This window comes from Gopherus flavomarginatus, chromosome 14, assembly GCF_025201925.1.
Source record: "Gopherus flavomarginatus isolate rGopFla2 chromosome 14, rGopFla2.mat.asm, whole genome shotgun sequence".
In the NCBI taxonomy this organism is placed as follows: Eukaryota; Metazoa; Chordata; order Testudines; family Testudinidae; genus Gopherus; species Gopherus flavomarginatus.
This window is the reverse complement of record NC_066630.1, coordinates 28,567,334-28,583,949: the sequence shown is the minus strand read 5'-3', so window position 1 is coordinate 28,583,949 and position 16,616 is coordinate 28,567,334.

The following is a 16,616-nucleotide window of genomic DNA, read 5'->3' as shown; positions in this document are numbered from 1 at the left end:
AAGCCCTCTACAAAGCCTCACCACCCTATACCTGAAAAAGAGACTGGTGGAAATGTTGAAGCTAGACTAGGAACATCAGGCTGTTGAGAATAGGGCTCATGTCCTGTTTTACTTGCTTTCACAATGTCTCCCTTTCAGAATCTAGATGCTAGAGATCTGCCAAACTAGAAGCCAGTAGGCATCCAAGATAGAAGACTGTGAGGCATCCAAGCATCCACACTAGCTTGCCATCTGGCAACTAGTTACCGCTTGAAGCTTGGCCTACTGATCCCAGCAGGCAGACATAAGTCTCTCAGCAGCTTGGTTAGCGTTGCAATGATTCCCACACCTACATCTGCTTGTAGAAGAGCAGAATATGTAACCTACAGAGGACTGATCTACTTCATATTTCCTCTGATGTAATGAAAATTATTGTCACTGGTTTTATCTTTTAAATGGACAGTTGAGGCATAACATTCTTTTTTTAGGGAGAGGAAGGAATTTCTCCTGACCGTACAGTACCTCAGTTTATTTGTCCTGTCCGTTATGATGAAAGCACAGTAGTGACTCCATAGTTAAGACTATGCCATTGTAAGCCCTGCTTTCTCTGCTTCCCCCTTCCAACCCCTTTAATTTGTGACTGGAGGAAGTAATTTGTCAAAAAAAATGAGTGTGGTTTAAAAAAAAGTTAAGATGAGGATTTTTTCTGGAGAATTTTGGAAATTATAAATTTCCATGGAGTACTTAATCCAAAATTACCCATGCTTTACTTTTGCACTTGATTCTTCAGCCACCTTTTTTTCCTCAGCCCTGGGAATATTTAAGTGCCTTGCACGCATATAAGTCTCTCTACAGACTTGATCATAGTGTAGTTTTCATTGAAAGGGCATTGAAAAAAAATGTTGTGTTAGTGAATCTTGGTTGTTGTGGACTGGAACTCCGCCAGCCACTTAGCAATTAAAGGTTTAATCTCTCAACGATTAAAGTTTTCATTACTAAGCAATTAGCACTTAAAGTTTTAAGTGATAAGCGCTTAGCTGTATTCTGGAATTGCCGGGGTGGGTTGGGTGGGGTACTGGAGAGCACTGAATCTGGGAATGTGGTCAGAGGAAACAGCTAGGGGGAGAAGAGGCTCTGAGCTTTGGTATGTGGGCACAGTGGCAGCTGGTAGACATACTTGGGTCCAGTGAAGCTGGGTTTCCCTATTGCAGACCTAAGCGGGAGAAGGGGATGCACTGGAGGTGTGGCAGGTAGGGATCCAAGGAAGATGGCTGGTGAGCTAGGGAGCATGACTGGCTCCGGGGCTGCTAGTATGACTGGAGCCAAGGTTTGGTGCTGCTGTCAGAGAATGAGAATTGGTCGGGGAGTGGAGCCATGCAGTCGGGGTGTCTGGAGGCTGTTTATGGTGCTGGAGAGCTAGTCTGGTTGGGGAGTGCTGCCAGGCAGGAAGCAGTAAAACACCCTATCTGTTCAGTGACAATCTAATGTGAAATGTAATGGGAAAATCTTTGCATCTCTTCTACAGAAGGGTTTTGCCTGATGTATACAAAGCATGGTCCAGCAGGAACTTGGCATTTAATTATAAATGTAATTTAAATTATAGATTTAAAAGAAGTAAGTGTGTGTGTGTGTGTGTGCACGCACGCATGCATGTGCACATTTACACAATTCAAAACCAAAATTGTGTTCAGTTACAGTTAGGGTTGCTGTATGCAATTCAAGGGAAGGTCCCATTAAACATGTTAGTAAATGAAAGACTTTCCTCAAACATCACAAGCTATGGAAATTGCAAACTAAGGATACATAATAGTTCTAACACCAACCTTAACATATGTTGACTTTACCCAACTAAAATATTCATATATCTTCTAGCAATACAAATATGTCAATATATGTATAGTCAACATATATAAGTAAGAGGATCAACAAAAGTATGCTGTGGTAAATGACAGCGTAAGTGAAGCCAGGCAGCATTAGAATTTCAAAGGAAATTTTTAGTACATGTGTAGCAGAGTGGATCTCTGCTCTGGCCCTGAAGGGGTTAAAACAGCCCTGGATAAGGGGCTGGGGCTGGAGAAAGCAGCCTTTTAGGCTGGGCTGATTGGGGGAAGTGGCAGCAGCTGGGGCCACACCCCAAACTGAGCAACAGGTGCTTATATAAGGTAGAGAAGCCAGAAGCACAGTCTCCCTCTGCCTGTAGAGGGAGAAGGGCCTGGCTGCCAAGAAACCAGACAAGGTACCTAGCGTGGAGCAGGGCTGGGGAAAGGCAGTGGAGTTGGGGAGCTCCTACCTAGAAAGCCCCAGGCTGCAGCCTAGGATTAGGCCAGGAGGTACTGGGGTTGTAGGGTGCAACCCAGGGGTAGGCCAAGGCAGCAGGTCCAAACCCCTTTGCTGACGATGAGTGGCTGATACTGCAGTCTGCCCCAGGGCGTGGGGCTAGACAATGACTGGCAGTAGCCAATACTGAAGCAAAGTGGGGATAGAAGGTGGGGAGTTCCCAGAAGGGGAAAACCCCAAAGAGAAAGGGGTCACTGCCAGGGGGGCAGAACCCCCTGTAAAAGGGGCACCGGGGTCCAGGGAGGGACACGGCTGAGAACAAGGCGGATCACCGGCCTGCAGAGGGTGCTCCGAACTGGAGTTTGAGCTAATTCCCGAGGATGACCAGTAGGAGGCGCCATGGGGGTGAGTCCGCCCGGTTACAACGTGTCATACTGAATTGGTTATTTACAGTTCATTTGAAAACAAATAACATTGGAAAGAGTTTATCTTCTAATAAATCAAAACCATTGTGAAGTCAGGTCACAAAGTACAAAGCCTAAAGGTAGCTCTGCAGCAGCTATCCCTCATTGTACCGTGTGTATGTATTATACTAGATGGCAGAAGAGTATAATGGAAAGTGCTGCTTTGAAGAGCTTAAAACAATTAGAAAAGCAAAAGTACAATGTGGGGAAAAACTGATGGTGGTTTGTTTTGTTTTGAGCTTTGGTTTCTGTTTGGTTGGTTCAGTTTTTTGCAGAAGGACTGGTGAGAAGCAAATTGTAAGTATGGCTTCCATCTGACATTTTCTGATGGTATGACTCAACCTAAGTTTATACACACACGTGTGTGTATGTGAGAATATATAAATAAGTTAATATTTAAATCTTCATATCTGAATCAATTGTCTTGGATACATCTAAACTAGTTCTGTTAGGACTTGATTATGTCATGCAAGGTGCCAAGCCCTCTGACCCTCATCCAACAAAGTACTTAAGTTATGCTTAAGCATAATGTGCCGAACTTTATACATGTGAATAATCACAAAAGTTTCAGTAGAACTACTAATGTACTTAATTGCTTGCAGGATCAGGGCCAGAAGGCTCAGCATGTTGTAAGGCTGATCCCTTTGTATGCAGAGAAGAGAGACGATTATAAAGGGACAGGCTTTCAAGCAGACATACAGCCAACGTGGGTGTTCACATGCCCCAAAATGCCTGGTCAAGTCATGGGGTATGTGCATGCATAGCTGTGTGAAGGCATTCATTTTGGTTTGTGCATATTCATTAAAGTTTTTCCATCATCTTGGTTTGATGTTAAAATGCCTTTTTTAACAAAAGAATTTGAAAACACATTCATAAAAAAATGACAAACGTACTTTTGTTGAGGAATTTTTTTCAATTGAAAAAACTGATTGTTTTAGATTGGGAGGGTAAGTTAAAATCTGGGAGAGTGTGCGTTTATTGTTAATATTTTATTTTTTCCAACTTGAATTTTTAAGGAGTGTTGAATTTTTTAAAAAAATTTCAGAAAAAAAAATTAAAACAAGAATTTCACAGAGAATTTCAAACCATGTTTTGTCTTTTGAAACGTTTGTAAAATATGTAACTTTTTGGAGCAGCACTGTCAGCCTAAATTGGGCCTGCGCATGTTTTTGTGCGTCCACAAACACATACATCTAGTTACTTTCTTCTTCCACTGTTGTTCATTAAAAACATATTTTCAGTGTTGTGTTCTAATCTATCTTCATAAAGCCATTTTATCTTTCTATGTCAGTTGATATACAGGTATTGCTATACACCACATGGTAATAACATGTAATCTGGGATACATAGCCTGGATTAATAAACTTGCACCACCACAGCACACGTGTGATCTGTTAGACACGTACTGGCACATTTTGCTTTTCCCTTTGGCTCAGTCTTGGGTAGTATCAAGCAAGAAAGTGCTCTTCAGCCAGAGACCTTTCTAAATCTTAACAGACCCCCTTTCTCCAATACTGCTCAGTCAATGCAGCTGTGGTTTATATTTCCATATACCCTGTAAAATAGGTTCAGCATGTTGTAATGATGAAATAAATATTGCTCATTGTGTGCTAACTAGCTCCCCTCACTTTCACTTGCTTGGTGCAGTCCTGGGGCTTTAAAATCCCATTTGACTGCATGGAGTTTGTGTTGCTTTTGATGGGAACGCAATGGTCAATGGACAGGAGAATTGAAGAGCAGAAGTTTGCTCTAAAGCAATGGGAATCTTGCCCCTAAATAACATGATACATACATAGGATCAGATTCCCAGCTGGTGTGAGTCAGTATAGCTCAGTTGATGTTGGGACACAAATTAAGTCTGGACATTATAAAAAATCTACTGGCATATGCCCAGAGATGGGTCCAAACTAAACTCCCAGATCCAGAAAAAGGTAAACCATTTAATGAGGAGAGGTTCAGCATTAACTTACCCACAGCATTTCTGTAGCTCTATTGGGATGCAAGACTGTCTTGTTGGCTGTCCCACCATCTCACTTCCTGTAGCCTTGCAGATCATTATGGAGAGTCTGAGAATGTTCCATGTCAGAAAGCAGCAGAGCGATGTGATCTCAGGATAGTTTGATCATGCAAGGCTAGGAAAAGTCAACTAGATTGGACAAAAATTAACTACTTAAGTAGGAAGAAGGTGTAAATTCTATCCATTGTGGGAGGTTAAATTGGATGCTTATTGCGTTCAGAAACGTTTCTTATAGAACCTGAAGCCCCTCAAACAGCATCTCTACTGTTTAGAATAGGGATCAAATCTATTCACAAATTCTGAAGTGAGGAGACAAGAAGTAACCTTGTTTCAGATCTGACCTGGTTCTTTGTGTAAGGTGTATTTTTTATTTTTAGAAAATAAATTACAGCTAGTACGTGATTTCCTCTCCTTATCTGATAGTCTGGCCTGAGAGCTCTGTTGCTAGCTAGGAAAGACTTTAAAAATTGCTTTATTTTTAGCCACCAATTTACCAACAGACTGGTAGAATATAAATGAAATACTGTAATTATACATGGGACTGGGTCACTGACCTTTGGATTGCAATATCTTGTCTCTTTTGTCCTTCCCTTGCACCACCCAGTCTACAGAAGGAAATTGCATCTTTTTCTTTGGTTGTCTGAAGAATGATGTGGTATTGAAAACTAGTGAGGCGTGGCAAAATGTAGGTGTTCATAGCTTGCAATAATTTACCTGTTTTCATTTTGTTTGATTTTATTAACACCTGGGTCTCAAGGGAACATAGCTGGGGAAAAAAGAATACTTCAGCTATAATCTAATGATCAGCACTTACATTTCCCCCCTTGCCTTGCTATTGTCAAGTGTCAAGATACCTTACAGCCTGCAGCTCACTTTGTCCATGTAATTTATATTATAAAAGAAGATTTACAAACCTCTAACTGTTTGTCGACACACGCAGATATGGAGGAGAATGACAAAATAATTAAAAATATGGATTTTTTTTTAATGTAGTGGCAGATCTTCAGCTGGTGTAACTAGCATAAGTCAATGGAGCCACACAGAAATGCAACATCTATGGATCTGGTTCATAAATTGAAATTGATCAGAATTTAAAATATATTATTAGAACTGCTTAAAACTTTTGTGTGGAAAACCAAAACCATACAAGAAAGATTTGTGTTTGGCTGGGGGTCCATCAAATGTTTCTACATCTTTTCCCCCAGTCAGGAGAAGAGAAGAAGTTTTTATGTCTACAATACGTTTTGGTTGCAAAACTGATTAAACTTGCCAGCCTCAATAGTGGAAACTTTCAAAACTTGCTTCTTGTATCTGCGTTGTGTATTGATTTTATCTATCTATTTATTTATTTATTTATTTATTTATTGGTCCCTCTAGCTCCATTTTCACTGTTCCATTACAGGAGTTTTATGCTACTACAACTCATCAGGTCTGTTCTGTTTTTTAAATTATTCCATCCTTAAAATGTAGTAAATCTCTGGGAATATCTCAGTTCTACACACTCAGGATAAAATGTACCATTTTAATATAGATAGTCTCCTAATGGTATTGAGTCCAAAAAAAAATTGACTTCAGTGAAAAATTTTGTCTTGTTTTTAAAGAAAATCTACTTTATTTTTCTAATCTCATTCACCGTTGAATAATGCAAATGAGTTAGAAATCTCTACACTCAGCAAAGCACTGTGTTCTTTCCAATGTTTTAAATACAAATCATAGATATATTTGATGAATGAATTTCAAATATACATATATATTTTGTATTTAAGTATTTCTTTTTACATGTATTGACACCAACTGCACATGCACTGTATTTATTTTAGGTAAGTGCAGTTGTCAGTTCAATATAGATTAGGAAAAGGCATATTGTAACAGCATCATGCAGTCTTCTGATATGAACATTACTATCTGGAATTTCGTTGTGTGCCTTATTCAAATTGACTACAGTAGGACACGATTAAACTATTCATTCCTGAATTCTTTGCTTCTGTGTACAAAATGTCGATCACATATTTGACCCTTACAGGTTGGGAGGAGGAAAATGGGGTGTTGAACTGATTTCCATAATGCACAAAAATACACATTGCTCCTGATTCTCTTCTCACCTATGCCAGTGTAAACCAGGAGTAATGCAGTTAAAGCAATTGGAATTACACCACTGTAAAAGTGTTGGGAGAACAAAATCAGGCCCACTGACTAGCTAATTCTATAAAGAGCAATGTATTGCAAAATAAGGCATTTATTATTCCAATGAGACTTTTTGTAGTGTACGGCACATTTTAAGTGAGGATAGTCGCATCTGCCCCTATTGTGTTAAGAGATTAATAAAATTCTGCTGAACTGTGATACTACTTTTTTAATTAGATGGTAAAAAGGACAAAACATTGGTGGTCTAAATCAGGGGTAGGCAACCTATGGCATGCGTGCCAAAGGCAGCACGCTAGCTGATTTTCAGTGGCTCTCACACTGCCTGGGTCCTGGCCACCAGTCCAGGGGGCTCTGCATTTTAATTTAATTTTAAATAAAGCCTCTTAAACTTTTAAAAAACCTTATTTACTTTACACACAACAATAGTTCAATTATATATTATAGACTTATAGAAAGAGATCTCCTAAAAATGTGAAACCTTAAATTAGAGTGAATAAATGAAGACTCGGCAGACCACTTCTGCAAGGTTGCCGACTCCTGGTCTAAATTCTTTTCCTTCTGATTTTGTTCTTTTATGGGTTGCAAGAGGCTGAACACTTTGCCCCCAATCCAACAAAGCACTTAAGCGTGTGATTAGTCCTACTGTAGCCACCTGCTTAAAGTTTAGAACATGCTTAAGAGCTCTGCTGGATAGGGGAAAGTTTGCTCAGCATTCAGAAGAGAAGTTTTTCCTTTGGGGGATGTGGGGAGACTATTGGAGCTGTGTTACTATTGTTCATTTTATATAATACCGTAAGGGGCAAACTTAAGGAAAGGCATGGAAGGCCAGCCACAGTGCCTTTTATTTGTCCCTCAGTGTTTGAAGATGCAATTCTGTATATGATGCCATCTACTTCCTTGATCTTCATCTGCTGTAGGTTGCATTTTCTGTATAGAAATGGATTACAATGAATTCAATGAAGCAAAGCAGACATTCAGTAATTTTAAAATGTCACATACTTAGAACTGAATTCTTCCTGCAGGTATGTATGCTCAATTCCCATTGATTGCAGTGTGACCTGAGCTTGTTAATCAATTGTAGAATTTGGATCTTTGAGACTGTCAGACCCCGGCCACCACTTGTACATGTGCAGCTGTGCACACTTTCTGCATGCTAATACTCGTCTATGCACGCACCCAGCCCTTGGGCCAAATAGAATTTAAAGGCACAAAATCCAACATCTTCACATGCATGAATTAAGGCTTTTCTTTCTATTGTGTGTGTAGTGCCCAGTGCCAATGGGACCCTGGTGCCTCTAGGTGCTACTGCAATATACATGTCTCATAAAATAATATCGCCTAATGTGTGCATATTAATGCACAGATAGTGTGTGCTCAGAAAGTTAAGTATGCCTGAGTGGAAGCCAGTTGGAGGCCCTATTGAATTACATCCCTGATCCCAGATGCATATGGTGGATCGGGATAAAACTGGAATCTGCCCTTTAGAAATGAGCTAATCTACTGAAGAATTCAGTGAGAAGTAGCGAAATGTTGTTATGCTTTTATATTTTTGCCTTTCTTTTCCATATTGCTAATTCTGATTCAAGTCAAAACCTTCAATGAGCCTAGATTTAAGAATGCAAGTTTCAGGATCTCTCTGAGTTTTTCCATCCCTTAATAATTATATGGAGCAACTGGAAACAAATGAAAGTTATAAAGGGACAGTTATGCATACTACCCAAACTACCCTGATTTAGTCCCAAACTGCATTTCATAGGGGTGAGTCCACCTGCTGAACAACAGCTCCTCCCATAGGGGTAAAGGTGAAATAACTGTGATGGGAAAGCAGTCCTTCTCCCAGGGCAATGGCTGTGTTGACACTTTGTGCCAGGGTTTTTAGAACATCAGAGCAAAGTTGTAAAACATTAAACATAACCACACAAAAAAAGGAAAAACAAGCACAAACAACACTTGTGTTCCACCCAGCCATATGCAACCATGAATCAAACTTCAAACCCAAGAACTGACATCTTAGCTTTTAGGAGGCACCTGCAATAAGGCTCCATGGGAACAAAACATTTTGATTTTTATTGTGGCATTTTTTTAGCCTTAATGGGAGAGAGAGAAATCTGCTGAGCTGAATAAAGCAAACCAAACTCTGTGGAAAGAAAATCACATGCCTATTGCCCAGATCAGTACCGCTGATGGATGGTGACAGGTGATTCCTAGTCTGTATACCTGTTCTAAATAACACACCACTGGTGATGATAACCTGTCTAACTTATTTAGTAGACATCACCATATGTACGGACTGATGGGGACCCCACTATGACTAGTCTGGGAATGGAGACAAATCCCTATGCTTTGGCTAGGCTGTGTAATTAGAGGTGACGATACTGCTGCCATTTTTGTATCAGCTGTTGCCTGTTTCTGCCCATCCCTACTGCTGTCACTTCTTCATCTTTTCCAACCCAGACTCCTGCCCTTTTGCAAAGGAAATGTTGGAGGCTGCGTATCCTAATACTGAATTTCCACCACTCCATTTAAACTTCCCTCCGATAGCTGCTATTTTCTGGGTTCACTTTCCTCTTTCCCACTTCAATTCTGAGAACACTTCTGATCTTAACATCTTTGACCCACTCTCTGACTTTCCACAAACACAATAAAACCCTATTTTCATTAGCTTGTTGTAATTAGCGTGAAAACCTGAACAGAACTAACAATGCTGGGGAAACCATACGCCTGTGCCGTTTCTAAGATAGTTGTATCTGAGGATCAAAAGCATATGGTATTTCTAAATTTAAAAAATGGGGGGGAAATTAAAATTGCAAGAAAGATGCAGTTAAGTTGTTGATGATCAAGATCAACGTAAATAATATTGGAGAGTTCCGGGGGCTGGGATTTTGTTTGAGACAAAGTATTTTTGGAGAGGTGTTTTTCCCCCAAGGTTGTTGGTGATTTATATAGTCTCATATGGAGTAATTAATTGATGATATGGGAAATTTGGTATTTGTCCCATGGATAGTGGGCATCATTAAAAGCTCAATATTTCTCTCTCTATATTGTCTGCTGTGCTGAAGTATCCTCTGTTCTAGGAACATGCTATGATTAAGTTTGAATGAATTTTCAAAACTAATGGTCAATTTCATGCATATTCAGGGCCAGATCCTTGGCTTGCACACAACTCTCCCCATTGGGTCTGCACTGATCACTGATTGGCCAGACTCTAGAATCTGACCCTGGCATGCTTAATCATAGTAAATACATGTACACACAATCAGTTTTCTGACTGTATATTTGCATGTTCAAAGTACAGCACTGTACATAATCTTGATAATTATATGTGCAAATTATTTGCCTGCAGTTTCTCATGTGAATTTATATGGAAGCACTACTGAAACTCTTGCCCTAAAAGTACTTTTAAAGTATATTAACCACATAAAATGTATTTTGTGCACCAAATATGTAAAATGTTTGATTGTACTGTATTGTGTTTTCTTATTCACAAGTAAAGTAAAAGATTATTTTAAAAATAAAATCAATTTAACAGAGAGAAATGTTTCTCGTTCACTGCAGCAATTACTTTCCCTTATTTCCCTCGTCCCGCCACACGTTTTCATTCATGTCCTTGCAACCCTGTCCTTCGAAGGTCTTTCTTCTAAGACTCTTGAGTGCGGCTGATCAGAAGGGTGAGATAAGATTCAGACAGACATTGAGTGACACGCCAAGCTAACCCTGAACTTTAATCTTCCCCCCCATCTGCCCTCTCTATAGAGCCAATGTTTTAATAAGTGGTTCACATAAAATGTTTCTCCTAGCTTGTGATGAACCCCAGGTGTGTTCTCCCTGGCTCTTCTCCCTTTTAGATAAAGAGCTAGATTCTTAGCTGCTGGAAATCAGCCTAGCTTCTTTGAAGCCAATAAAACTGTGTAGATTTATACTAGCTGAGTTTCTGCCCCAAAAGTTTTCTTACAACCAAGGGGCAAGGAAACCCCACTGAACTTGTATTAAATGTCCTTCCCTGGAAACATTCATACTTTGTTCTTGAAAACTATACTGTGCATGCTGCACACTGTTCAACTTGTGCATAGACCTAGTGAAATGGTTTTTAGGTTATGTTCCAGCAGGAACTGATTTGAAAATACATGACACTTGAAGTAAGCCATTCAAAAGACACAACATTTGCGCTCTCAAAGTATTTTTATAGACCCAAGGATAAGCCATTTCCATCAGAGATGGTTTAGCAGTAGGGCTGGCCAAAATTTTCATATATGCAAAATTGGGTTTCAGACTAAGATGTTTTTGTGGAAAGTCTACTTTCCTCAAACTCTTGACTTTTGGGGCGGGGACTAAAAACACACACACACGCTGACAATTTTCAACCAAAAAATAAAACTTATCTGGTGTGGCCAAATGATTTTTAATTGTTGAAAACTAACATGTTTAATTTTTTATTTCTTTTCCATGCAGACTCACTCTTACTTATATTTGCATATTTAGCAAGTGGTCCAACTCCCCTTGAAGTTTCCCTTATTTATCTACCAATTTATAAATGTCATGGATCGGTCCTTACTCTGCCTTGAAACTTGCCCGACATAGACTACTTGGCTTATAAGCTCTCTGTAGCAGGGGTCCTCTTTTTGTTGTTTGTATGGTGCCTAGTGCAGTGGGGTCCTGGTCTGTGACCGGGGCTCCTACGTGCTACCTCAGGACAAATAATAGGCTGTGGTATGAGTAGACGTGAACTAAAAAAATGCATCAAGAACTTGCATTTGTGATTCTATGACACCTTTTCACTCAAATGATTCCGAGACACTTCACAAACAGAGATCACCTCGTCCATCCCCAAAATTGCAGCTACCTCTAGGGTGAAACATGACACAGCTATACTATTTGGTACTTTAGGCACAATATGAATATGAATTGTGTGAAGAAGGAAGACTGTAACTACCTTCATTTTGAATTGGTCAGGATGTGATGATTAGCATCCTGACTATTTGACTGAGTGCAGTAAGGTCATTAGTAGCTAAGTAAATTCATGACCCTAGCTTTACATCTTATCGGAATGATACCCCTGCAGCAGAAAGCATGCTCTAGCACTACAAAGGGAAATTTGTTTTATTCTGACCCAGCAGGAAAAGTTCTGTCTACTGAATGATCACTTCCTGCAGCAGATTTTTTTTTTCCAAGCACTGCCCAGCCCTGCCTTAATTATAAGATCTAGTAAAAGGTCATATGTATCTTAATTAAAATGTTGGCTCTGGCTGGATAATTAATTTCTTGTAAGGATTTTGGGCCAAAGCAATCCCTGAACCCTTTACAATTATTATTCATGACAGATTTAGGGGAAACCATTTTAACAGCCCAGCCTACATAAAAGTTTCCTTTCCAGAAACTGATGTGCAAAATATTGTGAATAGTTTAACTGGATGCTCTAAGCTAGTTGTACCTAACTGGATTGTTTCCAAAATTGCAGCTGTTATGCTAAACGGAACAATAAGAACCCAGTTTTACTGACAGTCATGATTATACTGTATGTGGTTCACAGATAGTTTGTTTTATACATTTGTTTTTCTGCACCTGGGGACCTATAGCTGTATGGATAACACCAGTTGCTGCCAAACCCAACATAATAAAATGAAAATATTGTCTTCTTTGATAACTGGTTCTATCTAACTATTTATGCAATAGCCAACAAATGAGCACCCCTAATTATTGACTAACTGAAGTTGTATTCAAAAGCTCACTGATAAATAGTTTATAACTTGAGGAATAATGCCATAGTATTTTCAACACTAAGCGTATGAGATAAAATGTTCCGAGAGAGTAGGGAGAGACAGAGACTTTATTCTGAAGTCTTTAATAAAGTTCAAAAGTTAAAACAAGTATCTTTGTACCCAATAGATTTGGGGGAGTCCCCAATTAACACTTTTTAAAAGAAACTAGAAACATGCATGAAAAACAAATAGATCTTTTCTGTGCTGATGGTTTTTAGTATCTGGTTTTGGTTTACTAGTGATCACATCTAGTTTGTTGAGCTGAGCACCAACCAACGGTGGTTCTGATGAGTCTCAAAATACTGGTATTCCTTTGAATGACCACACATGTCTTTCCTCAGGAGAATGATAAATAGTCATACACTTAATAAAGGGCAAAATCCCAAACATATTAGAATTTACCTGTCTGCCCCTTACTTATGCAAAATTCCTTCAGGAGTAAAAACTGTATATAAAAACCATCATGGTAGCTCCCCGGAACATTAATCTCTTAATTGGACCAATATACCTTCTCAAAGCAAACAAAACTTACTAAAAATACGTATTCTTTTTCCTGTCAACTCTTTCCTGCCAACTATATTTAATATATATATTACGGGGTTACGCGTCACTAGAATAGGTACCACATTTTTGTTTTGTTATACATTAGTTTGAGAAACTACTACCTCCTGCTTAGAACCAGGATACAGAGTTAGTGTTTTATTTATTTTCTTCCCACTGTGTTGACTTCCTGTACCAGCATGAAAATCTGAAATGGACCCTTGTAACCATAAATTCAAACTAACCTCAGTTTTAGGCCCACCAAAAATGTGGATTTTTGCTCACAGTTCACATGCTGTTCTATTTGCATGTGCCAAGCAGAGACATAGGTACTCCACTCCTTCACAGTCTTTAGCTTCCGAAGTAGCATTTGGTTTTGAGGCCACTGAGCAAGATTTTAAATCCCTTTTGCTGTGGATGATAGAGTGAGATGAAAGATGTCAGAATTCGTAAACAATTGTACTGTTATACAGGTGTTTCAGGCCTCAATTCAGCAAGTTACTTAGGAACGTATGAGTATGTGCAAATGTTGCATGTTCAGGATGGTTTTTCTTCAATACAATTTTGTATAAAGATGTCAAGGGTTTCTACTGTAAATAAACGGTGTAAGAAAACTAATGTTTAACATCTTGGCAAGGAGCAGGCACAAGCTTCAAACGTTTGTTTCTGTTTATTCTAATATACATTTTTAAAGTAGGAGGTAACAAACCTGACCAGTGCAGATGGGGAGAAAAATGTGAACTGTCTGCCATCAACAGTAACTTATAACAACCAGATAAAATGTAGTATAGATCTAGGCAATATTTATTTTATTTCATGTACCTATGCACATAAGCTGCTAATACAGAAGTTTTTTCATGTTTCAGAAGCTATATTCCTAATCACAATGGTAAAGAATTGACTAGATACAGTACCTAAACCACTTAAAGTGTGCTATGTTTGCAAATTATTTGTTTTGAAAATGTAGGTCATATTTATATAGTGAGATGTGAAATAATCCTCCCAAACCTGGGCTCATCATAAAAATCCATTTATTTTCTCTGTATATATGAACATAGATGTCTACAGGAATCCAACATCTTTTTTTGAGGGGAGATTTGTGGGGGGAGTTATATTTAAATCCAAACAGAATCAGAAATTAGAGATTTAAAAGGCTTAATATGCAGTGGTTCTCATGGATGGTCTAGTATAGTTTAAGGAATCTGAAAAAAAAAATCCTTAGTCTGATCCACTCATTTTCTAGAGCTAAAGCTGGTTACTATTACATACTACTCAGCAGATAATTTAATTTTATCACTCTGATTTAGACCAAGAATAGATTACAAAAATACAGAGGCTTCTTCGTATTCTTCAGCCTCACGTGTAGCATTTGGTTTTGAGGCCAGTGAGCTAGATTTTAAATCCCTGGATGATAGAGTGAGATGATAGCTGTCAGTATTTATAAATAGTTTTACTGGTGTATGGCAAGTTACTCAAGGACTCATGCAACTTTAAGAACATAAACAGTCTCATTCATAAATTCCAAGGCCAAAAGGGACGACTGTGATCATCCTAGTCCGACCTCCTCTATGACATACCATAGAACTTCTCCAAAACAATTCCCATCCAATCTTGACTTAAAAATCGTGAGTGATGCAGAATTCAGCACAGCCCTTGGTAAATTGTTCCAATGGTTAATTACTCTCACTATTAAACATGTATGGCCTTATTTCTGCTCGGCATTTGTCTAGCCGCAGCTATTGGCTCATGTTATAGCTTTCTCTGGAAAATTGAAGAGTCCATTATTAAATATTTGTTTCCTATGCAGATACTTATATTTATAAGCTTTAGACGTCTCTTTGTTAAACTCGGGGTTCAATCTGTTTAGTTTATCACTCAAAGGCCTGTTTTTTTAATCCTTTAATCATTCTCATGGCTCTTCTCTGAACCCTCTCCAATTTTTCAGCATCCTTCTTGAATTGTGGGCACTACAACTGGACATAGCATTCCAGCAGTGGTTGCACCAGTGCCAAATATAGAGTAAAAATAACACATCTACTCCTCCATGAGATTTCCCTGTTTATGCATCCCAGGATTACATTAGTTCATTTTGAGTCCTATCCATTAACCAATTTTTAATCCATTTAATGTGTTCCATGTTAATTTTATGTCATTCTAGTTTTTAATCAAAATGTTGTGCCATACCAAGTCAAACGTCTTACAGAAGTCTAAATCTCTTATGTCAACACAATTATATTTATCAAGCAAACTTGTAATCTCATTAAAAAAAACCCAGCAACTTAGTTTGACAGATTCTATTTTCCATATTTTCCATGTTGATTAGCATTAATTACATTATCCTCCATTAATTTTTTTATTAATCGCATCCCATATCAACCGCTTCATTATCTTGCCCAGTATCAATGTCAGGCTGACAGGCCTATCATTAGCTGGGTCATCCCATTTACCTTTTTAAAAATTGGCTTAACATTAGCTTTCTTCCAGTCTTCTAGAAATTCCCCAGTGCTCTAAGACTTACTGAAAAATGACACGAATGGTCCAGCAAGCTCTCAGCCAGCTCTTTAAACTCTTGGCTGGACCTCGGACACTTCTGTCTTTTGTGCAGGGCCGGCTGCAGGCACCAGCTCAGCAAGCAGGTGCTTGGGGCGGCCAAGGGGAAGGGGCGGCACGTCGGGCTCTTTGGCGGCAATTTGGCAGCGGGTCCCTCAGTCCATCTTGGAGGGAAGGACCGGCCGCTGAATTGCCGCTGAAGAAGAAAGTGGCGCGGTGAAGCTGCTGCCGATCATGATCGTGGCTTCTTTTTCCTCCCTGCTTCTTGGGGCAGCAAAAACCCTGGAGCCAGCCCTGCTTGTGTGCACTATTGATAATTGATCATTCTACCATTTCCACCTAGTAATGGACCAATACCACTATTAGGTTTCTTTATATATCTTTAAAACTCCTTCACTACATTGACTACTCACATGCTTTGAGTTACACATGCCCTTAGATGTCTTGCAGAATCAAGACCCTTAAAGGCTAATTTGAAAGGGGGAACGAGAATAAATCTGATAAAGACACTGGTGTTCTATTTTATTGTTTGGACCTTTGTCTGACGAAAACAATATAGAAAGAACAAATGCACCATTTCTAGCTTCTGTTAAGGTTGTTCTGATAACAAAATATCACACTACTAAAGTCAATTATTGTACATATGAGGAGATTAATAAATATTTGGTGCAGTGAATGATCTGCAGATATTGATAACAAACAGAAAAAAATTATAAAACTCTGCTAAATAATGACAAGAAAACAATTTGGGGCTACTGGATTTGTTTTACTGCCTACCAAAAGGTTTCAGAAGAACAATTTTTGATGATATGATCCATAGAAGAAGCCTATCTGTTTGGGAAAGCAAGGTAAATAATGCCAGATAAAACCAGTGTGTACTGGATTTTC